The sequence below is a fragment of the Ixodes scapularis genome, unplaced genomic scaffold (genome assembly GCF_016920785.2).
Source record: "Ixodes scapularis isolate PalLabHiFi unplaced genomic scaffold, ASM1692078v2 PGA_scaffold12__126_contigs__length_90152505, whole genome shotgun sequence".
NCBI classification, from domain to species: Eukaryota; Metazoa; Arthropoda; class Arachnida; order Ixodida; family Ixodidae; genus Ixodes; species Ixodes scapularis.
Window position 1 is genome coordinate 70,811,537 of NW_024609838.1, and position 24,338 is coordinate 70,835,874.

General features: G+C 47.8%; 1 protein-coding gene across 1 annotated transcript in view; it reads left to right on the top strand.

Annotated features, from left to right (window-relative positions):
- The window catches only part of LOC8050708 (metalloprotease TIKI1), a 93,332-nt gene that overhangs the window by 23,822 nt on the left and 45,172 nt on the right, over positions 1-24,338 (top strand). The gene's annotated exons all lie outside the window — the stretch shown is intronic.

The following is a 24,338-nucleotide window of genomic DNA, read 5'->3' on the forward strand; positions in this document are numbered from 1 at the left end:
TAAAGAATGATAAGATATAAAGTAGAGAAATAAAAGCTAATGAAGTATGGTTGTAAGGAAAATCGAGAGGAGGAAAACCGAAACGCCGAAGCGGGCGATGAGAGCAGCAGGACGACGAAGCCTTCTTTTAGAACGGTGGTTATCATTCGAGCCCATTCTCGTTTCGACCTTCTCAGTTGGCCCTTCTCAAAACAACCATTCTCAAAAAGATCTTCATGCTTTGACCCGTCGTATTTGGCCATTTCCCGCTTCGTCTTTCGCATTCCAACCCTCCTCATTTGGACCCGTTCTCGTTTCGCCCTTTTCACCTGGCCCTTTTCAAAACAGCCATTCTCAAAAATATCTCGCTTGGACCCGTCGCACTTGACTCTTTCTGTACCACACTCGTTTTTTTAGGGTAATATTAATACATTGATATACTTTGCGTTTTGTGTGTGTGAGTGTGTGCGTGTGCCACACTACAGGCATGCTCTCTCTGCTAAGGATCTTAGTCGTGCGTCGAGGTCGTCGTGAAAAGCTACTAGCTTCCAATAAAACAGACCAACTATTTATCGCAGCCAGATCATATTCCGAAATGTCGCGTTGTTTGATGTCTCTCGACTTGGGACAATGCCACCACTTCTATAATGCAGGTTCTCAAAAGGGGGTCTGCGAAGACATCCTGGGGGTCCGCGAAGCCCTGTCTCATCAGTCAGGCACGGCAATATTAGTTGTCTTTCTTCACGTTGAGAAACGTTCCAATTTTTGGGACAGTACTCTCGTATGTATGTCAATAAGATAAGTCTATTTTACTCCAGCAATTACTTATATCCCTTTATTAAATCATTATCATGATAATCTATACCTTTCTATGCCCCTCACCCCGAACGGGGTCCTCCATCATCTTCGCCTTTCTACAAGGCGTCTACGAAACATCAATGGTTAAGAACCACTGCTATTATGTATGCTATTTCTGTTCAAACAAAGTTTCCAAATTAAATGTGCATGCTTAGAGGAAGGGAAGCAGGCGTCAATGTAGGATTCTCAGTGCGTACCTCTACACATCATATATCTGATGGTATGTTGGGGGCCGAAGCAAGGTAAGGCTCATCAACAAAGCCGCGAAGGCATAACGACGTTAGAAGCATGCCGAACGAGTGTCATTCGGTCGTAGCGCGAACGGGCGAGATGAGAATTGGTCCAGTTACAAAAAACACGATTCGGATCAAATGAGAACGTTCAAACGAGAAGGACCAAATGAGAATGGGTCGAAATGTGCAAGGTTCAAATGCGAATAGACAGTGGGGCCGTGAGTACAGAAAACTATTAGTAGAGCGAGGTTTGTGCAGAATATACGTCAAACACACTCTTTTCAATAACAAAAATACTAAAAACATTGATCATACATATCAGAACGGTATTTTATTTCAATTGGCTTCTTTAGTGTTGACAACTGCTGACGAGAGTACGCCTTTAGCAGTCGTAAAGGAGTTGCGGAAACTCAGGTTCACGATAAGGACCTTTATGTTAAATGCCATTTGAGTTGCCGTGTGGCACTGCCTAATTGACATTTACACTAAAGGTCCTTTGGCGTAAAGGTATTTTTAGGTGCCCGTCTGACAGGGGTATTAAAGGGATTGCAGTCGCACTTGCCGGATTCTGTGCAAACTACATAGGGCCTCGAACAGTATTTGACGCTTTATGTCGTTATTCGTGCACCCTAAAACCGAGTAATAGTGTCCCAATGAGCGGGGGACTGTCGCCATCCAAGCCTGTGGCTGCATTTAAGTTTGGGAGTTTAAAACGGAGAAGAAAGCGCGAACGAACTTTGGGCGATGCAGACACCCAACACCGGCGAAGCCTCTCATCCGGGACTTTCACTCTTTCTAACGCACCAGCAAGCTGGAAAGAACCGGTAGCCCTTTCCCCTTTTCTCTCTCGCTCTCAAAATGGCGCTACACACGATAAAACAGTCTATATATCAAGACAGCTTTTTTTGTTGCGCAATAACCACGCTGGCAAACCGGATAAATCTTCCGGAAAATCATTTTATGCGTGAAAATTTCGATATTCGAGGTGATCAAGTGCGCGTGTCTCACGTTCAAATGCCTCGTTCGTGGCATTTGAGGGGATGGACCAACACGTCGACCGAATGCATTAAGAAGCCAAACAGACGCCCGACTTCCGGGACTAGCACTTAACTTCCGGTGGCTTCACTCGTGCCGCCCAGTCTCAGAGAGCAGCTAGCGCTTAGTGACGTCATACGTTTCTCAGCGCCTGATTGGTTGAGATGGGTCGTAGCGTCGGCTGCGGTCCATCATAAGGGCAAACGGAGACAGCGAGACAGCCCGAGCCTCCGAGAGCGCTTAGGAAGGGCCGGGGCTGTAAGCGGCTTAGCGGCAAATCCTCCGGGGGGCGCTGGGCTCGCCGGGGGCTAATGAGCGCTTCAGATCCCTCGTGAGCCGGTCGAGACAGCTGGACCCGCCCGACGTGTGCAGCTCGGCAGCGGGTACCGCGTCGGAGAAGAAGGGCCCGGCGGAGCTGGCTTATCGTCCGACCCGGGGCTTTCCGGAACAAATCACATCTTCAAACGGAGAAAACAAGACCGTTCCTAAAATACGCGGCGCCTGCCATCGCCTCATCGACGCAGGGTTGCACGGAACGGTGCTCCAAGGAACGACTTGCCGAGACGCTTTCGTTTTTAGGAGAAATGAACGCCGCGCCTTTCCATTCTACAAATGGGGAACTGGAACGGGAACTCGTTACAGTTTCGAGGGAACGGCAGGATGAACGACCTTACTTATATTTTGCGTATTAATCTGCAATTTTACCCGATCATTATTTAGTATGGTCTATATTTCAACCTCCGACATGAGTGAATCGGGAAATGTCGGAGAGATAGTAGCAAACAAAAAAAATCTGGAGCAAATATCATCGTCGCAAACCCGACACGTAGCTCGATGTGGATATTTTCACCCGCTGGCTTTGTCTTATGAACGGATAATGGAGCACAATTTTCTTTTATTAAAGTACGCAAGCGTAACGATAATGTAAGGAGGCGTTTCAATCCTAGAAATGCCACGGGAACGCGTTCATTTCAGACCCCCGGGACTTGTAATGGCAACTCGTTCCAAGATTGAGAAGGAACGAGCTTTCGTTCGTGTTTTGGAGGAACGCGTGTACAGCACTGCTTCGATGCACCCCGGCAATCGGACTTACAGCGCGCGAAGAACTATAAACACGAACAGGAGCGGTTCGTGTTGGTTTCGCGTTTTGCAATTTCAGAACGCAAAGAAAGCAGGACGATAACAAAACTCTCGCGCTGGCAGACGCTCTTTTCTTTAGGTTCGGAATTACGCCATTTCCAGGTTGTACGAGCCGGCCCTAGCGCACATCGCATCGGCCCCACGATTCCCCGCGCCGCGCCCTGCAATGGGGGCTCAGCGAGAGGCCTTTGAAATTTTCACAAAATCACGTAACTTTCGAAGGAGATAACTGTTCGTCGTGAAACGTTGGAATCTAGTTGGCACCGCTAGCTCAACATTTGGGCGGGGAATGAGCGCTCGGCGTTGCGTAGATTATTTTTAAAATAAAGAAAAACTTTTTTGTTGGAGGGGGGTGACACGCTGTAGCATGTTAATACGGGCATTGGCAGAAGTTGACCCCGCGCATGCTTTGACACGTGCTCTGAGCGGTGGTGTGCTAGCACATTGGGCCGCAAATATCTTTTCTTTTTATAGTTTATTACGCGAAACGAGGCCAGTACCAATGGTTCGACTATTTTACTTTAGGAGTAATCACTGAAAGAAATGTTTATACTTCGTCGTAACATCCGCTAGCGTAAGTTCGTGCCTCGGCTGTCGTCGCTGCAGCTTCCATGGAGTCATGATTCGGCGCCTTTCTCTGCGTTCCTCCTTATGCTGTTCACTAGAACTCGCGTCCCATTGAACACGAGCGTGTCCTCCTATATCAATACTCGTATTATAACTTAGAGAAGACAAGGGAAGCGCATGAAGACATCGGCAATGGGTTTACGACCCGCACCAAGCGAAAAACATGGCTGAAGCATAGCTAGAGTCTCCGCAGAGCGTCGAAGCCACGGTCACGCTGCTAAAGCATACAAAAACAAAAGTTTTTGAAACGAATTGTGACGGCTGAAGAACTCTTTTAGGTCATGAAGAACGGTTTCGACTCGAGCACTATCGCCCCCCGACGTACCAGAAAGGCACCTGGACGATAAAGAAGTCTTTCGCGACAAAAAAAAGGAGCTTAAAAGAACCTCCTATAGGTTTTCTTACGCAGAACCCTTTTAGGGGGTACCACAAAAACCTTTTATGATGCAAAACATGAACAAACCAAAAAACCCTTAAAAGGGTTTTTTTTTTTTTTTTTTTTTTTTTTTTTACCCTTACGTTTATGTTTATAGTGTACACCCAACCAAAAGGCAGCCACCCTCTGAGCCGTGTTTCTTTCTTGCATGACAGCCCTGTGACATTGGTCGTACAAAAATTGACCGCCACCTCTACCTTGAAAGCCCTATAATCCGGGAAATGCAGTATTTCAGAAAGGATGATATTAATTTGTTTAGAAGGCGTGTCATCAATATATATATATATATATATATATATATATATATATATATATATATATATATATATATATATATATATATATATATATATATATATATGTGTGTGTGTGTGTGTGTGTGTGTGTGTGTGTGTGTGTGTGTGTGTGTGTGTGCGTGTGCGTGTGTGAACGAGGAGGGGAGCTTCGGCCTGTTAGCCACTTGGGGCGGGTTGGGCGTCCACCGACGATGACGTCATGAGCAAGCATTCTCTTCTATACGTGGTATTGCCTACATAACAGGAGTCCCAGCCGAACGCTAACGTAGCACTCGTGTCCAGTCGGCGCTGGCCCCCCGGCAGGTGACGTAGACAATTCAGCACGACGGCCTCGTTGTCCGGGACGTGTTGTTCCGAGACGTCGAGCGACGGGCGACACGCGCGCCCGCACGGAAAACGCGCCCGGCGGTCGACCGCCAGAGTGCCTCCGACGCCTCGCGTGCTTTTTGCTATAGCGTGCCTCGATTTCAGAGTGTTTCCAACCGCTCGATCGGAATCACGTGGTTTATGGGAAGCGTTTGCAAAAATACGAGCCGCGAGGAGGCGACGAAGGCGTCGATCGTTCGCGACCGTCTTCGTCTTTCTTCCGCGCGACGACGCAGCGCGTGCGCACTTGTGACCAATCTGCGCAAGGGGAGGGCGTTCGCCATGAAACTGCGAACGCTCGCCGTGGTTTAAGTTGCTTTCTCTCTTAAAATCTAGGCTCTCTACTTGTTCCCTCCGACTGGGTCGGGGGGCCCTCGTCGTCATTTGCATGTTCATTGCCGCGTCGGGGGAGTGACGCCATTAGCATACCCTGTCCGAAGAGATTGGACGGACGAGAGGGAGAGAGTTGCCCGAGCGTTCTCGTTAAAGCGAGTAATTTGGCCGAGCGGCTTGGGGTGACGACGGTCGCGAACAGCTGAGTTCGCAGCTGAGGCAACAAGAGAGAAGAGCGGGGGACTTTCGCTTTAAAACGCGCTTCCTGAGGACGACCACTCGCGCTTGAAGAGCACGAGACACGTGATCATACCAATTTAGTGGCCTGAGCGAAATTACCGAGAACCCTTACTGTTACACCTCAAAACTTCGTGTAAATAACGTAACGTGCGGCAATTCATTACGCGTGAACGCCGCAGAATGGAAGCCAAAAGCCCGATTCATATGACGACATTTTCAGTCGCGATGAGCCTCGGGCTGCAAAAGTATGGACGGTAGTTGCAACGCTGGACGTACACTAAAAATCGCAAGCAGAATCGGACCAGGTGACTCAGGCATATTAAGTGGGTGATCTGATAACAACATTCAACATCTTCTTGTATCTGCTGTTTACACCAATCCTACGTACCCCAAACAACTTTCAAACTTAATACGGCTTTAGAGGCCTGCACTTCCTTCTTATCGCAACGTTTGGTCGACTGGCCGCTTTCGTTTGAACGAGCAGACGACAGTTTTAAACGAGTTTGAAAGAGCAGGCGACAGTTTGAACGATCAGACGGCGTTTTTGAACTTGAAGACGCACTGAAACGTGGTCCGCCGGTAGTTCTGACAACTTGACGGTTTTCCCTAGTTCATGTTTGGAACAAAACGAATAAAAATGACGACTGCAGGCATCCGTGAATTCAACCCAAACGTTTTTTCTTGCACAGGAAATTGTCATCCGACACCTATTCACGTTCTCGGACGCACCCACTAGGCAGACAGAACATGAGAACGATCTTTACATATTTCCCGGTTTTCTTGGTACAGCCTTGAGGCCCAAGCCCATTCAGACATTTGTGACTTCTTCAGGCCGGGTGCCTTGGAATCTCTTAATATCTCTTACGACGAGAGGACACGCTGGCGCCATCTATTGGGTAGCAGTGGATACTTGGCGGTCCCGCATATTTTCTATTTCTCTCGCGAATTATTCTTTCTTTCTCAGCTCGAAAAACTTTTGTCAACGTTATAAACGACAATTTCTCCAGGTATCACGCACATTTAACCTCGGAAATCCCGCAAAACCTTCGCTCTCGTGAAATGCAGTTTCAGCGTCACCGCAGAAATGGCGCCAGCGTGCCAGTGTGTTCTCTCGTCCTAAGAAATTTTCAAAGGTTTCAAGGCGCTCGGTTCTAAGGAGTCGCAAGTGTGTGAACGGGCCTTCAGTCTGCCCCGGTCTAAGGCCGATTGGCCCGCCCAGTCAGTCCCGGTCTGGGTTGAGGGTTTCCTCCACCCCCAGCCCAACCGGAAGTACGCCCGAAGCGCCACCACCGCGGAGTGACGTAACAGACTTTAGTTGGCATTTTAAGCCCTAGTTATACCCTAGTTACACGGCACCCTTAACCGCAGTTTAGTGGGACCAAGATCAAACTTAAGTGCGATTAATGGTGCCCTGAGGAAGCTTCTGAGATTGACTAATATGGCGATAACTCATCCTGCTGGCTCTAAACATCCTAGAAATCCATAAATCATAACGATACGCGGCCGATTTCCGTATTTAAAAGCAATCAAAGGTCGTAGCACACCGCGAGTCGTCTGCGGCGATGGGAGGAGCATGTTCCGAAACCAGGACCACTTTCAGCCAATAGCGAGCGAAGGATCCTCGCGCCTCCGACCGGTGGAACTGCGGAGGGATATCTCGAATGCGCGCGGCTCGTTGCCCATACAGCCCGGACCATAGGGTGTCTTCGCTGACGTAATTTTGTCCTCCATATTGTTGTTGTGAGCTGTGTGGCGTGTGACTTACATGACCCCTTAAATGTGTAAAGCACAGAAGTTTATAAGTCCTACCACGCTGACATCTCCTCAACAGGTTGCGATGTAATCCTTCGTATTAGTAAACTTGTTTGAAAAAACAAACTAACATCAAAATGGCGAATTGACGTCATGTGAAAACTCCCTATACGATTCAACCCAGCGAGAGCGCGATGGAGAGCTGACAACCGGACGCATCCCTTCCGCGAAAGACAAAAAGCAAGAACAACATAGTGCGTTGTTTTCATCGCAGTATTTGTACCCACTCCGCGAAAAAATTTTTTTTCGACTAGTCTTATTTGCTTTTATCGTCCACAAAAGCATGCACACTTTTCTTATAACGGCGTTTGCAATCTCAAGGAAATGTCGCGTTTTGATTGGTCCCATATGTCGTCCTGGCCTCCGGTACAATGCCTCCTCCCATCGCCCAAGATGGCCTCGGTGTGTTCAATATTTGATTGTTTTTTTGTTTTTTTTTTTAAATGGGAAAATTGGCCGTGCATCGTTATGAATTAGGGATTTCCAGGATGCTTAGAGCCCACAAAGTGAGTTGCTGCCATATTTAGGCAATCTCAGAAACCCACCTCGGGGTACTTTTTCAGGGCACCCGTGTAGCTAAGGTATAGTTTGCAGTGATTGCCAACCATACTTAAGCGTAACTGCGGTTTAGGACCGTCCGGCTTCAAATCTGCTTGAGGCGTGTCCTATTTGAACTGCAGCGTACGCGTTTTTTTTTCTTTTTTAAAATACCTTTATAAAGAATGAGATTGATCAAAGTATCCCGTGAATGCCTTCTATTTATTTATCTATTTATGTTTGGTCACCAATGGGGACGCGTGTGATAGCCCGCCTTCTTGTGCCGCTGTCGGTGTAGGAGTAGCACTATTTAAACTTTGGTTCCTCATGCTCTGTTAACGTGCAATTTAAAGTCGGTGACATGTATAAGAACAGAGTATAAGCTAAGTTTCCAGCACCCGTTTGTTGCCTTTCGTCGGACTTTGACTGCGCTTGCGACGAAGTATTGTCGAAGTCCCAAGTCCAGGCTGGAGGCGGAAAATCTATACTGGCTTCTTGACCTGTCACAGACTAAAAAAAAATTTCGTATCCTCTTCGGTTTCTTGCCTTTTTCATTTTTCGTTTTTCCTGTTTTCCCTTTTTTTCCAGGCTTTCCGTTTTGTATATTAATTTATGTTCCCTACGATTTTGCTAGATTTCGCTCCAGACCCTTTTTTCTCTTTTTTTTTTTATTCCACTTACGTAGCGCTGCTCGCGTCGCCCTTGCCTTTATTCTTGCGCATTAAAACGTCACGACACCGGAAGCAGACGACATATAGATTTCCCTCGGTCCCCACGCCGACGTCGTACACCCGAGCGACTTATTTTCAACTTCTTGGCCTCTGCCGGCCTGTCCGCCAGACTCTAAGGGTTCTCCACGGTGATTTTTTTTTTTTTTTTGCTTTTGCTGGGCGCCGAGGACATTTTGCTTAGTGGAAGCCACGCCGGCGCATGTGCAATAACGCGCGCGTGTGTTTGAATGTGTGTGTGCATGTTTGTGCGTAAACGTGTGAGTGTGTGTGCATAGCACGTATCAGTGACACTGAGGTTGTGTGTGTGAGTGCGTGTCTGCGCGTCTGCGTGTGTGCGCGCATGCGTGCGTGCGCGTGCATGTGCATGTGCGCATATGATTGTGTGTGTGTGTGCGTGTGCGCGCGTGTGTGTTTGCGTGTGCGTGTTCTATACGTTCATTACTCTATCATCCTAATTGCCCTTTCGGTTAGCTTTTCGTCCTCCTTTCTCTTCCCACTTCTCCCTTATTTATCTCCTTTCCGGGAAAACAGTTGTGCAACTCCCGCAAGAACATCTCCCTCACCTCTAATTAAGTTAGGATGATTCCGACTTAATCGTACTAATTAAGTGAGAATTAAGCGCCGCTGCTGCAAGAAGACACGTAGAAGACAGGCTGCCGCCAATTAGGTAGCCCGATTGGAGGCGCTTCGAGCGCGAGAAATCTCGCTTTCTGTTCGCCTCTTTCTTGCCGGTCGAAAACGGTGCTCATTAACTGCGTCTGAACGCCGCAGGGCGGCGTGAGAAGTCGACGAGGAATGGTCTTCTTGAGCAAAATTACTATTATTATATAATTACAGACAGGATGAGGATGGTAGGCAGGATTGTCAGTTGCCCCGCTTCGAGCGCGAGCTTCTTTCCTTCGTTAGGGAACGTCATCGCATTGAAGTCGTTCCTCGCCAAGAGAAGCGTCTTTGCCACTGTGTAAGCAATCAACTTATTAATCGTGCTTATCTCCGCAGATATCCTACCTTGATATTGTTCTTCTTGAGCATTGCAAGGCAGGAAAATTTTTTCTCAATGCCGCCAAGCACCAACGCAACGTGTGGTGGCGGTGCGACGATGTGCGCTTGTTTCGCTGGTGTGTGGATAACACAATTTTGGTATGCAATGCAAACTGTGACCACGAATTCAGATCGGCTCACCAAGGATGGAGATGTGAAGGAGAAACATGCTCATTCCGAGACTTTTCCAGGATGGATGAATGGATGGATGAGGCTGAACCCTTTGAATCGGGCGGTTGCTTGCGCCACCTAGCCAGTTTTTTTTTCAAGATTTATTTAACTTATATATCCAGAGATTTATTCTTGAAAGTTATATAGTATAGACCAACACGCGCCCCTGACGTCATGCAGCTGCGGTGGCTTTGTCTGCGGCACAGCGCATGCGCAGACGCTTCGCTCTTCCCAAATTCGGTTTCTGCGCACGCGCAGTACCCACACCTGGTGTGGGCAAAGGCGAGCTTGTTTGTAAACAGCGTGTTGATCTATAGACCTTTGTCCGGAAGTGCTCTTTTTAGCCTCGACCGCAAGGAGCAAAAGCGAACAATAATCTCGAACCCAGACGCTCACGGGGAGGGGGGGCTGCGTCGGCCTGCACCGCCGCTTCCCGTTGAAGGCTTCTTCGCTGGTGTGCCGACTGCAGTTTCGCCGGCATCGGTCCTGTTAACCGCGGTATGTGAGTATAGTGCCCGTAATGTGAGAGCAGTGTGTCCATACGCCACTTTGCCGCTGTTGGTTTCCATCTAACCGAGCCAGAAAACATCTCGCGACGAGTTGACCGCGCCGCGAGTGACGAAGAAGCAAACATGGCGACGGTTTGTGCGATTGCTTTGGTGGCTCCGGTGTTGAGTGTCTTCAACGTCCTCGTGAAAAGATTCCCCTGCCCTTCGAAGTTATCGCAGGCACCACGAGTGGCACGAAAGATGTGGAATTATCGTCTCAACTACAAATAAGCAGGCCTGCACGAGCAACAACGACGCCGAGCAGGCGCTCGGCACAGTTGTGTCGTCAGATGTTCTACAACGCCGAGATATTTTCATTTATCGTTTGGAATGGCTTCAAGAGTGGGAAATTAATCTATTTCGCAGATTGTTAACTCCGAGGTGAGTGCCCTCCGTTGCAGTGCCGTTGTCGCGCAAAGTGCAGAGAAAACCCGGTGGCGATGGCGGCGGTGCTCTTTGATCGCTTTGATCTTGCGCCGTCGGGTTCATGGAGTCCGGAGTAAACGTACGTACGTGCGTCTGCTGGATCGGTGTTTTGGACTGCCACAAAACTCTTTCTCGCGGGCATTTACCTTGTGAAGCTTAGTAGCTCATTACATTTCGTCGTCGACTGCGCTCATTTGACCACGACGGACGAGCCTGCGTGATGTGAATTTCACTGCCTAAGATCCTTGGTGTGCTATAACGGGGGCTAATAAAATATCACCGCGAACTTCTGAACAAACGAGTCGAAGTTTCGTCTGTTATCATAACTGATCGCCTGTCACAATATTAATCAGTAGCGTTCCTAGACTCCGTCCCCACAGGCACCCTGCTTCGTTGCCCGATAGTAAGTGTCTCCTGGTACCTCGTAGAACTCCAGCTCCCACTTCAAGTAAGTACCATCCTTTAGAACTGGCAATTAATAGTTTCGAACCCAGACGCTCGCAGCGTGTGTGTGTGTGTGTGTGTGTCTGTCACTAGTCCTTCGATGAAACGTCGTGGTCTCGTTTTCATTCGCTAAAACGGCGTTCGATCAAGTGAACGCCTCCCACTTATTTCGGCTCGGCAGAGCCGCGCTGCCGCAGAAAGGCAAGCAGATCGCGAAAATCGGTCTCAAACGTGCCACGAATGTAATGTCGTATACAAGAAGCCGACAATCAAGCATTTGAAAGCTACAAGAAAGTGGCAGCGAAATATTTACTACGCAATGAACCCGGACTGAAACGGGGATGTCAAGGGTCAGCAGACACCGAGAACATTTAAGACAAGAAAGGTTTTCTCTTGTTTTCTCGATCGAGATGGGTTCTCGAATGTTCACGACATCTTATCTGTTGAAGAACGGGCCGCGGAGGCTTCTGGTGAAGACATCTTTCACGATGTGCCGGTGCATTCGGACAGCCTGCCGCATCCAGCTCCCCAAAGCAACGCCGCCAACGCAGCCCCCCCCTCCTGCCTGCCACTTCTCTCCGCGTGGTGGCGCGAGCGTAGATAAACATGGCGGCGCCCTGGAATTGGCGCGGACACTGGTCTATACGATCCATACGACAGACGCGCCTGTATGCCACCAGGTGCACACACCTTCCACCCTACGGGTCGCCCGGAAGGGAGTAAGAAAATATTCATCCTTCCCTCAACCTATGCCGCCAGTCAGATAACGTCTTCTTAGTTATCTCCCCTTTTCCCATGCCTATTTTCCCTAACTATTCCAGAAATTCCAGTGCGTTTGTTAAATTACGGTCGTGTCTTCAGCTACTACAGGGTGAAGCCCCTTACAGTAAAGCATCAGGTGCCCAGCCGTCTACTCCTCCCCACAAGCTCCATACACCGTATCTACTTCCTGATATCTAGCTCTATATCTGTTAATCCCAGTGTTGGGTAAAGTACATCTAAAAGGTACTTCAAGTAAAGTACAAGGTATATGAGGCGTGATGTACTTTAAGTAAAGTATCAACTACACTGGGCGCAACGTACGTACTTGAAGTAAAGTACCATAAAACAATGTACTTTCAAGTAAAGTACAAGTATTTTAACACAATCTTTCATGATGCCCTTTCATTCCCCTTACAGAGTGATTTTTTAACTGGTATGCATTGCCCAGGGGTAATCAGGGGTGTATGGAATTTTTTTCAAAAACAGCGGCGAATATTTGATAAAGTGGCCACGGAGTAGTTATTTTCAGGAACGGAGCCAAATTCAGAAGTCCCTCTTCTGAATTTGGCGCCCCTTGCACCGGATTGTTGCACCCAAGGGGGTTACATGTACTAGGAGAGAGCATGACGTCAGCCCCGTAGCTTCCGCAAGCAATCCTCTCGTAGAGGAGTGTCCTCTCCTTAATAATAATAATAATAATAATTAAAAAAAAAACAGTGAGTGTGCAAGCGCGTTGGTGATAATTAATCATAATGTGACACCTGAGATTGGGCTGGGAAAAAATTAATGAACTTTCAAACAGAAGGAAAAGACCAAAGATAATGTCTCAAAACATTGTGACGTTCTCCTTTGTTGTCATTTACTTCGACTTGAAAATTTACTTTTTCCGCACCACAGTCTCAGGGGCTAGATTATGATTAATTTTGCTCTGCTAATATTTTAAACCTCTTCGCTTGCGCTGACCGACCGAGAAGTAGCGAGAGTTCAAAAAGCCACCGGAAAGCCGCCTCCAGAGCAAATGGAGCGATGCGACGTCTGCTCACATTTCTGGCAAGAGTAGAATATCCCTCCCAGTATTTCTTCGGAGTTGACAAAGCATCATTTCGTGATACAAATTTAACAAAACTAAATTTGGGGAATGTGGTTTGAAGTTGGGAATTGTACTTTCCTCGGAAAGTAACAGAAAAAAATACTTTAAGTAAAGTACAAGTACATACCCAGAGAATGTACTTCAAGTAAACTACAAGTACATTGTACTTAAATTACATTGTACTTTAAGTACAATGTACTTAAAGCACTTCCCAGTACTGGTTAATCTGCAACACTCCCGTCCTCGCTTCGAACAACAAGGAGCTCCCCCTAGAATTGTTGAAGATCGGCTCCTTAGTAATGTCCTTCTTAAACGATCTGTACATTTCCAAGGCCGATGTAGTCTGGTGAAGGCGAGCGGGTTGAACATGAGTACATAAAATTGAAAGAATAAAACACAGAGGACAAGCACAGGACAACCACTTTCTTTCATTGAGCAGCGACGTTTATTTTGGGCAAAGACATTGCACCCTGAGCGAGACCCCGACAAGATAGGTTGATAAGGGTGGAAGGCTAACAGGGAGATGGAAAGGGTGATGTGGGGGACGGAAAGGAAATTTGGGAGATGGAAAGGCGATAAAGGGGAAGGGAAACTGGGAGATGGAAGGGGTGATAGGAGAAGGAAAGGGGGAACCACGATGCACGGGCAGAACTACCGGGATGTTGTGTATTTACGGGGAGTTGCGATATTTTCCAAGTTCAGGCTGGAGGAATTCTAATTCCCGTCTTGATAAGGTTACTGAGGCCGATGAAACGTTGTTTTCTGCGTTGTGGATGAGAAAAGATTCGACGATTTCACGTCCGTGGCGATTGCGGTGTCTCCCTCTTGTCTTGGTTCCTGCGAAGTCAGGCGCGCATCCAATGCATTCGTTCGCGTGAACCGCGATAGGATGAATGGCGTTGTCGGTTCCCTGTTAGGCCTTCCCCCTTATCAACCTCTCTTGTCGGGGTCTCGCTCAGGGTGCAATGTCTTTGCCCAAAATAAACGTCGTTGCTAAATGAAGGAAAGTGGTTTTCCTGTGCTTGTCCTCTGTGTTTTATTCTTTCAATTTTATGGATGTAGTCTGCCTACTATTGCCTATATATTTAGATTTAAGTTTTCTTCTCCGCTCTCCCCATTTCTCCCTTTCTCTAGGATCCAGTGACTTTAGTGCCACCTATCGGGTAGATGTGGCACGCTGGTTATTTGCGTTTATTTCCTATTTTTTGCGCATTGTTCTTTCACCACGTGCTTGAAAAAGTTTTGGAAATCTTATATAGAACAGTTTCTCGTGGATTGCACGTATATTCGATCTCGCGAATATTTCAGAAACCTTCACTTTAAGTAAATGCAGTTCCAGCGCTCCATAGATGGCGCCAGCGTGTCTCGTCGTAAGCAATCGCGCAAGTCTGCACAACGCGCTCGGTTGCGACCAAACACAAGTGTGTGAACCATCGTATATTAGGTAGAGGTTACATGTCGATAGGACAAACGGTGGCTAGATGGCGCAAACCGTCGCCCGACTTCGAGGGTTCAGCCGAATGCATCCACCCATCCATCCGGTGGTCGCCGACATCATGTCGCCTGTGGCCCGAGGCGTCTCCTTGAACTTTGGGAGACTGTTGGAGCCGAGACAAGCGCTCACCAAGTTTGCGTCGCGGAATGGCTTCTCCCCAAAAAAAGCCTTTTAAAAAACGGGAAGTAGATTCGGAAGGAAACCTTTTTTTATTCTTTGACAAGGAAAAGGCGGGGAGTCGAAGAGCGCCGAGAAAAGAAGGATCTGCTCCGAGACTCGAGTGCAGTGGCCTAGAACCCGGTCGGAACGAAAAAAAAAAAAAAAAGACAATAAAAAATAACGGTGCTATAAAATAAACGAGCTACGGTGGCATCGGGAAGCTTTCGAGAAAACTAATATGGCTGACATCGCAGCGTGATTCTTTTGTAGTGGGTTGTTCCTCGAAAACCAAGATTTCCCCAATTTTTTTTGCCATCTTTATTATTATAATTTTTTTTTCTTTTCCGGGAAGCGTCTTGTCTTTCCGGCGTCGCGGCGAGATTCGCCGCGCTCTCTTCTTTATCGATTCTAGCCGCACTGGCCCAGTGTCAGAAATGTCCCAACCGCCGAGGCGTTGCGCGAGCTTCTCGTACAATATTTGTACGGTCGGCGGTGGGTCAAGAAACGCACGGCGTGAACGCGCATATCTCTTCAGCGCTCCGCAGCTAGTCACATCGCGGCATCAGACGACGCTGAAGAATCAATCAAGCGTGGGCGTATAATCGCCCCGCGTTTTTTTCAGCTGTCAGTAGAGTGTTTTAGTATAGCGTCGCTGGCGCTCGCGTAGTACGCAGCACGCAAGAGTGCAGCGTACGCTAAAAACTACCTGCTCGGACTGATTTTAGTTTTGCGTTTTGTAAACATTGTCGCGTGAACATCTCGCGTGATCCTGATTCAACTTGCCAAAACCGTAGAATTCTATGTGCTTTACAGCAACACTACGCTCCTCAAAATAAATATATATATATATAAAAAAAAACGTTTCCATTTTTTTTTTTAATTATGCCAAGTCGCAGTTCCTTATCAAGCGCGCTTTTTGTGCGTGGTACGGAGGCCAGGAGGCTGCGAGAAGAGTACGTATAGCTAAATTCGATCACGCAGCCTCTGTCGATCGTAGCATGGAAAAGAGCACCTTTTATCGATGTTGTAGTGGAAAGAAATCCTTGACCTACCGATGCCCAGTGCACGGCGGCGGCGATTTTTCGGAGAGTCGTACGCCCGCTAGTGATTAACGGCGCGAAGGGGCTTTCAGCAGATTGCAACGCTCACGCACATTGCGAGCTGTGAACATTTGCACGCATGCGCTCCCTCAGCTGCACGGCGATCTGATTTGACTGCGCTATAGGTCCCGAAAGGAATTGCCGAGCTGAATACCACGTAATTTGACGTGGCACCGAACTTCGCGAACACCACGTCGCCCATGCAAGCGCCAATCGAGGCAACCTCCATCTTGAAATTTCTGCTGTCGTGGGCCCCGAGATGTCTCGAGAGCTTCCCGCAAAGCCCGCTAGCCGGCAGCGCAAAATCCCCAGCGTTGCGTACGTACGCAAAACGCTAGCCCTTCTGTTGCGTTCTGCGCATGCGCACTACCGACCCGCAATTTCTTTGCGTGCACAAAGATTTAACGTATGGTCCACTAAACCTGTCTAGCGACTCCAGGTGTACTCCGTTTTGTCTGACCACAGCGGACATAAGGAGTTTTTGTAAATAGGGAGTTTTCGTAGACCGCATTTCCCCCTCCGCTAAGCCCTCCGCAACGAAGAAGTAGCTACTGCGCCTGCGCGCCGAAAGCTTTGACTGTAGAGTTCCGGGTATCGTAGCGGGTTTCGGAAGGCCTTGCGGAGGGGGAAACGCGGTCTACGAAAACTCCCTAATGGTTCTCGGCGTCCCGCAACGCTCTCCGCAACCAACTACGAGACCATGAACTCTATAGACCAACACGCGGCTCTGACATCACGCCTCTGCGGTGGCGCTGTTGTCGCCACGGCGCATGCGCAGTGGCTTCCCCTCACGTGAATTTGGTTTCTGCGCACCCGCAGTGCCCAGACCTGGTGTGGGCAAACGCGGGCTTGTTTGTAAACAGCGTGTAGGTCTATACAGTCAAAGCCATCGGGCGCGCAAGCGCAGTAGCGGCTTCTTCGTTGCGGAGGGCTTAGCGGAAAGGAAAACGAGGTCTACGAAAACTTCCTAATAAAGCAGCGCCAAAAGTGCCTCGTCATGGCGCTCTTCTTCTTTCTTTCTTTATTAAATGGAGGGTTTTGTGGAGATGTTGGCACTGTCTATTCAGTGCCGGCTACTCCACTACGGTTGATTGGTCTTGGTAATATATACACTTGAGAGCCACTTAGGATGTATAGTTCAAGTTAAAAATACCCTGAAAGCTGTGTACTCATATATACATACGGATGGGCATATAAACCACACTCACGCGCACAGAAGCAACGATGCTACACCGTATGGTACGTAGTTGCGCACCCCAGGCAACGTTCCGAGTTAGTACGTACAAGTCATGTCGCTTTCGACGATAAAGTCGCGCACAGCATTTAACGCCTTTCTTTGAAGAGCCGGACTGGGCCATGGTCCAAGCACTTTCGAGAGAGTAAACGGTCGATTGTCCATGAAGCGTAATCGCTGTTCAAGTCGCTTGCGTTGTCTTGAAAATCGGACACAATGAATAATCAGATGTTCGACATCTTCTTCTGCTTGTCCACAGGGACATTCAGGGGATGACGCTCGTGATATTTTGTGCAAGAATTTTTTCGTGAAGGCAACATTTAGACGAAGTCTATGAAGCAATGTGTCCAGATGCCGTGGTAAAATGGTGTCTGCTGGAAAATTCAGGTGAGGATCAATGGAGAAGAGAAGAGAGTTCTTTGAGTGCTCATCAAACCAGGAATCTTTACATAAGTTTTCACTGGACTTGCGGAGTAGAGACCTCAGGTCAGTTCGTGATATCGGGATCAGTTGGGCTTCTGCGCAGTCATGTCCCAGGGCGGCGAGTCTGTCGGCTTCCACGTTGCCAGGTACGCCACTGTGTCCGGGCACCCACTGTAATTTTATGTCATGTCCGGCACTTTTAAGCAATGATGTTTCCTGTAAAATTCTGTAAACGAACTTTGCATTTATACTTCGTGTGTTTACGTTTCGTAGGGATTCTAGAGCTGCTTTCGAATCTGTACAGATGACCCATCTTCTTGTTTCGTAGGTTTCTTTTATAAAATAAAGAGCTGACAAGATGCCATGAAGTTCTGAAGACGTGGAGGAGGTTTGGTGGGAGAGACGATTGCACACTTTTACATTTAAATCTGGAATCGTAAAACCAGAGGCAGAGCCCGTCTCTGTGGTTGATCCATCTGTGTAAATCAAGCTAGAATCCCGAAATGACGAGAGGTGGGATAACGTCAGTTGTGCAGCTACGACACCGGACACAGCCGATTTTTTCTCAATGTTTGGTATGTTGGTTTGAATGTGAGGAACTGTAATGGTCCAAGGTGCACAGCTGTTTTCATATTTCCAGTATTCAAACGGTGGGCATATGGTATCGCATAGTGCTAAGGACCTATGTAAACGCGCTCCATATCTTTCTTGAACGAGGTTCGCAAGTGGGTGGTGGCGATGCTGTGAAGTGATACGTAGAAGGTGCCTGCATGTCTCTTGGTTCCGGAGAACTGAAATAGGTAATTCTCTGGCTTCAGCTATGACAAGGACGCCGGATGTAGCGCGGGGGACACCTAAGCACACTCTTAGGCTACGTGCCAACAAGTAGTGTAGTCGGTTGTCCAGAGTCTTCGAAAGCCCATGAAGGATTGGAAGTGAGTAAGTGATTGCTTGACGCACGAGCGCGCCGTGCAATTGGAGCATTGCCGATGTTGAAGCTCCCCACTTCGTGCCTGCTATGCAGCGCAGGGCATGAATAACTCTATTAATTCTGGTCTCTAGCGCATTTACATGTTTCGTCCATGTGAGTGATTGGTCAAGCGTTAATCCTAGAAATCGATGTTCACGAACCATTTCAAGGTTTCGACCATGCGAAACAAGTTTAAATTCTTCTATACGTTTCCGCGTAAACGGCAGAACGACAGATTTTTCTACCGATAAATCCATTCCGCGTTCTTTTAGAAACTTTTCAATGATATCTAGGCCGTTCTGCAACTGTGCTTGAAGTATTTGTATAGAAGAGCTCGAAGCCCAAATACAGATGTCATCCGCGTATATGGAAAAGTTGAGACACGATGGCAGCAATTTGGAGAGCTGGGACATGACGGCATTAAATAATGTCGGACTTAAGACACTGCCTTGTGGGACTCCATGAGGCATGTCATGGTCTTTGCTTTTTCCATCTAATGTAAGGACAAAGATTTTCCTATTTTTTAGAAAGTTAGCGATCCACCGAATCATTCTACCTCTTACCCCAAGATTTAGCAGTCCTTCAAGTACATGAATGTGACTTACTGTGTCAAATGCACGGCGGATATCTAAGAATATGGCGATGGTGACGTTCCCCAGAGTTTTTTCATGTTCCACAGAAGTCACTAGGTCTATGACACTGTCCATGGTACAGCGGTGGCGTCGGAATCCGGTCATTTGGTATGGAAGAACGTCGTTGACCTCAAGCCACCATTGAAGTCTTTCGTTCACAAGCTTTTCCATCAGCTTGCCTATACAACTGGTGAGGCTGACTGGACGAAAAGACTCCACGGACAACGGTGATTTTCCTGGCTTCAATATCGGAACAACTTGTGCGATCTTCCAGCATTCAGGAAGAATTTCGTCTTCCCAAATGCAATTGAAGAATTGCAACAATACGTCCGTTGCTGTTGGTCCAAGATTAGCGAGCGCTCCATACGTTACACCATCTGGACCAGGGGCGGTGCGTTTTCTTGTTGTCCGAAGTGCGGTTTTCATTTCTCCCATGGTATACATGCTGTCCAGTTGTACATTAGCTTCTGAGCTGTGCCTTTTGAAACTGGTTTCAGCAGAAGTGCAAGATAATTTGTGCTCAGAGCTGTTGGCCGCTTCTCCTGGTTTTGAGAGCAATTTACAAAACTCGTCGGCCACGGTCATTTCAAGTACACCGCGTGCGACAGCCAAAGCGCGAAATGGTGTTTTCTGGATAACAGGGAGCTGCAGGCTGCGTAGAATTATCCATACTTTGGGTATCGGAGTGAATGGAGTCAATGTTCCGCACATTCCTCGCCAGTTTTTTGTAGCCAGTTTTTGTAATTCTCTGCGCATAAGTCCGTGGATGCGTTGGGCTTCCTTATAAAACTCAAGACTTCCAGTTCTTCTATATCGACGTTCTGACCTGCGGCGTATGGCCCGCAGCCGTTCATATTCTCCGTTTATACCTGTGTGACCTTGCGGAACGGGAAGTTTTCGGGTCACTCTTTTGAGGTTGCTGCGGACGCATTCTGCGAAGTTGTCAATTGTTGCCACTTGATTAATATTTGCCGTGTTGAAATGGCGAAACGCCTTCCAGTTTGTGTATGAAATTAGACGACGATTTTTGGAGCGCAAAAGTTTGGGGTGATGCACGAGAATCGGTAGGTGATCACTTCCCCTAGTTTCAGTATCCGTTCTCCAGGTTATGCCGGGCGCAAATTCACGTGAGCACATAGTCAAGTCCAGGCAACTCGAATAATCGTGACCTCTCAGGAATGTTGGTGAACCGTCGTTAAGTAGGGTAATATCGAATTTGTCCATAATGTTTTCAATCGAACGCCCTCTCGCATCCGTGTGATCACTTCCCCATATTGTGTTGTGAGCGTTAAAGTCACCACATACAATATAGGGCTCACTTAGGGTTTTTAAAACAGAAGAAAACGATACCCTGGCACCAGGTTCGATGTAAACGCTTGATAAGCACACACTCACACGCCCGAATAGAACTTTGCAAGTAACATACTCCGGTGCGTCGCAGTCGTCAGATGAGGCCACTAGAGATGAGGGCAGGTCCTTGCGTACACAGAGCATGGCTCGGCTAAGTCCATTTAAACGCTGTGATTTGTATGTTACATAATTTGAAAGACGAAAATCATCATTTACTCTGGCCTCTGAGAGAGCCAAAATAGGAAATTGGTATTGGGCAATGAAATGACGGAAGTCAGCGCTTTTTGAGCGTAATCCGTTTGCATTCCATTGAAATATGGCAGTTGTTTTATATGACTTATTCATAAGGTTGAGTTTGGAATCCCCGTGATGCAAGGGTAATCAGAGGTTCCATCGTTAGGAGAGTTTGTACCTCTTGTACATTTCGGATGTCCGGAAATGATCGTAAGATTGCTTTTAACGCAGCGAATACAAGTGGAAGGATGATCTTCTCCAAGCTGTCATTTTCTGATTGTATGTTCCTCGTAGTCGTACCACCGTCGTTTCTGCTCGCACGTTTCCTCCGAGGTGCAGGTATAGGTGAAGTGACAGTCTGCTTTGGTCGAGTTTCCTGTGCGTCCGGAGCTTGGGTTTTTTGACGCACTTGACTTTTCAGTGGGTTGCTTGTCAAAACTGCAGAGTACGTTCCCTTCGTCCCTTGTATGTGGGGAAAGTGCAATGGGTCTTGAAGACTTGGAACTGGAGTTGTGCGAATCATCTTTGGATTGGGCGGAGGCGATCGTCTCTTTTGTGGTCTTCCTTCTTGCAGTTCCTGTTTCCTCGACAGAGACGCAGTTTTCTTACTTGGGCATCCTCCGTACGACGCTGCATGGGGTCCAGCGCAATTCGCACAGAGAGGAGATTGTTTTAAACCGCATTCTTTATGGTGATGCGATCCCGCGCAAACTTTACACCGCTGCGGTCCCCGGCAGTACTTGGCAATGTGACCATGTTTCTGACAGCGGAAACACTGCACAGCTGTTCCAAAGTACTCTTGGACTGGATGGCTTGTGAAACCTAACATTACCCGGGTTGGTAGTGGCTTGTCTGGTCGGAGGTGAAGTATCACGCTGTCGTGATATATTGTGTCTGTGCTATCATCGTCTTCACGCCGGTAGTAGGACGCCTGGCGTCGGAGTGAGAGCACCCCGAAGTCCTTCAAGAACTCTAAGAGTTCTTCTTCTGTATATTCCAGAGGAACTCCCGTGATTTTTCCGATATTCCTGGAGTAGGACTTGGGGACTGTGGCTGTGCATGTAACACCAACCAGAGTGGTTATGGCCAGGAGTTTGTTGGCTGACGCAAGTGATGCCACATTGACCGCCAGGCTCCCGTCCTTGGTGAAGCGATGCGCGATCAGTTTCTCTTGTGACACTGCGAGGATTCCTGAAGCAATTGCGTTTGGATTTACCCTCCAGAACGATGATCCAGGGTTTGTTGGTTTGATCAGGATTGGAATCCCTGAGGGGCGATCTTTTTTATAAGAAACGAAGGTGAATGGAGTGCCTCCTTCTTCGATGTTCTCCATCCCGCTTATCGAGTAGTTCGAGGTTGTGTCCTCGTAATAGTCCTCCGTACCTGTACGTGGTCTTTTTGCTGCATGATCAGCGATTGTATGTGCATCTTGCATACAGCCGATGGGTCCAGTGTCTCTCAGTTGCTCACTTTGGTCGGCCGTTAGGCCTCCTGAGGTGCCAGGGCTTGCGGAATTCATTCTTGGTATTCTCGGGCGGGAGATCGCCCGTCGGCGCCTGGAAACGCTGCTCCCTTGCTCAGACGTTGTTTTTTAATATCCGGTAAATAAAAAGGTATGAATATTATGAAATAATTAGAGAAAAATCGAAATATAAGCAGGAGCCAAAGGAAGAGTGGACTTGCCTGCCAACTTCGTCGTCGTCTCCCCTCAAGGCCCTCGCTTTTTTTGTGGTTCCAATAGGGAGTTTTCGTAGACCGCGTTTCTCCCTCTGCCAAGCCCTCCGCAACGAAGAAGCCGCTACTGCGCCTGCGCGCCGATGGCCTTGACTGTAGAGTTTTGGGTATCGTAGCGGTTGGGCGGAGAGTGTTTCGGGACGGCGAAAACGATCTACGAAAACTCCCTACTATCACGGGCTGAACTAGTCACGCAATGAATGCAGCTATAGTGAATGAAAAACAGTATCCAAGGTGCGATCGTTTAAAATTGTTTAGAATGCATTGGGGAGTTTTTGTAGACCGCGTTTCCCCCTCCGGCAAGCCCCCCGCAACGATGAACAAACCGCTACTGCGCCGGCGTGCAGCAAAACGGACACCAACAAGCGGAAAAACCGGGAACCAGCCGGAACAGGTCGCTTTGCGTCTCTCCGCGTCTCTAGCGGCTTTCGCGGACACGTGTTGTCGGCGCGGGGGCGAGCAGTGTAATTTGACGAAGGTCCGAATATTTCTTACGTTTGCCTTAGTGTTCATTAGTGCGGTGAAGCCTCAGTAGATTGTTTCCTTCCATCGCGTACTTGAAAGCCCATTTACTCCACAACACATGGTCGCGTGCTTTCGATTTCTTAGATGGGGAGGAATCACGGAATACGTTTTGATTTCTTGTCTGTCTCGAATAGCATTCAAAGTGATGACTGTTTGGTAACTGTAAATTGTTGCTTTATAAGGATGTAGGGCAGTGGACTGAGGACGACGACGAGGCATTTCACTGGAGGAAACACCAATGTTGCAGTCAAGTGAATGGGAAGGTTCGATAGCTGCTTTTCTCGAGTTTGGTTGTGTTCGAGTAGCTTCAAGATTGAGCCACCCACGCCGGTCGGTGCGTTGGCTATTCATCTTGGCTGCTTTTCGCCAAAAAAAAAAAAAAAAAAAAACCCTCTGAATTACGCCGAAGGAGTTTGGCTGATTTCGCAATTACTTGATTTCGGAAAACCTGCTCGTTGCATGCGATTAACGAGGGGAAGTGTCTGCTTTCAAAAGATGGGGGACGTGTCTCGCAAAGTTAGAAGCTGTCACGACATTAGGGTCTATCGCGCATCCGATATTTATATTATACCCCCGTCGAAGCCAGCAGCAATATACGTCTACATTGCTCAGGTTGTCCGGCCAACTCATTTTCTCCGTTCAGGATTAAAAGTCAGGTTCAATGCAGAGAGGTTCTGCCTGAATCTCCGATGAAGGCTCTCTTCAGTTTGTCCGCATTCGTCTCCGTGCTACCGGCTAGAACCATTCGGCTTAGTTTGAGTAGTATCTTTCTGTCCGTTAAATATGCTTTTATTAAGCAGTGCACCTAATAGCTAGTCAACTAAGCTCATTTTTCAACCAGAAGAATATACTAATTTCGCTTTAGTGGGACCCATAGTACGTAATATAATACATAACCCGCTCGTCAAAATGACTTCGCGATTTGTACTAAAACCTGAATTGAAATACGAGTATCAGCTGCTTAGTGGGGCGCCAGCGGGTTAACATGCTCCTTGATTCAAGAAGCGTTTGCTTAGTTTTCGTAATTTTCCTGCAGCCTGTGTCGTTGACCGAGCAGACGACTGGAGCTGTTTCTTAAACGCGGATGCGCACAAAAGCTCGATTTCGCGGACAGATAAGTCGCATGGTCGAGGAATGCGAGTTAGCTGAAAATTACTCTCGGTGGAACGATTCTGTTGTCATCGCCGCTTTTCTTATCTGATCAAAACTGATTCGAGTCTATTACCGTCTCTCCGGAGCCCATAGTTTCGGTTCTGAACGAAATCTCCGAAACAAAGGTTTGACATGAAAGGAACAAAAAAGCACCGGGAAAATAAAACTATGCTCCGCAAGTTTATGTGCACCGGCTACACTTAACTGTCGCGGTTTAAATACCTA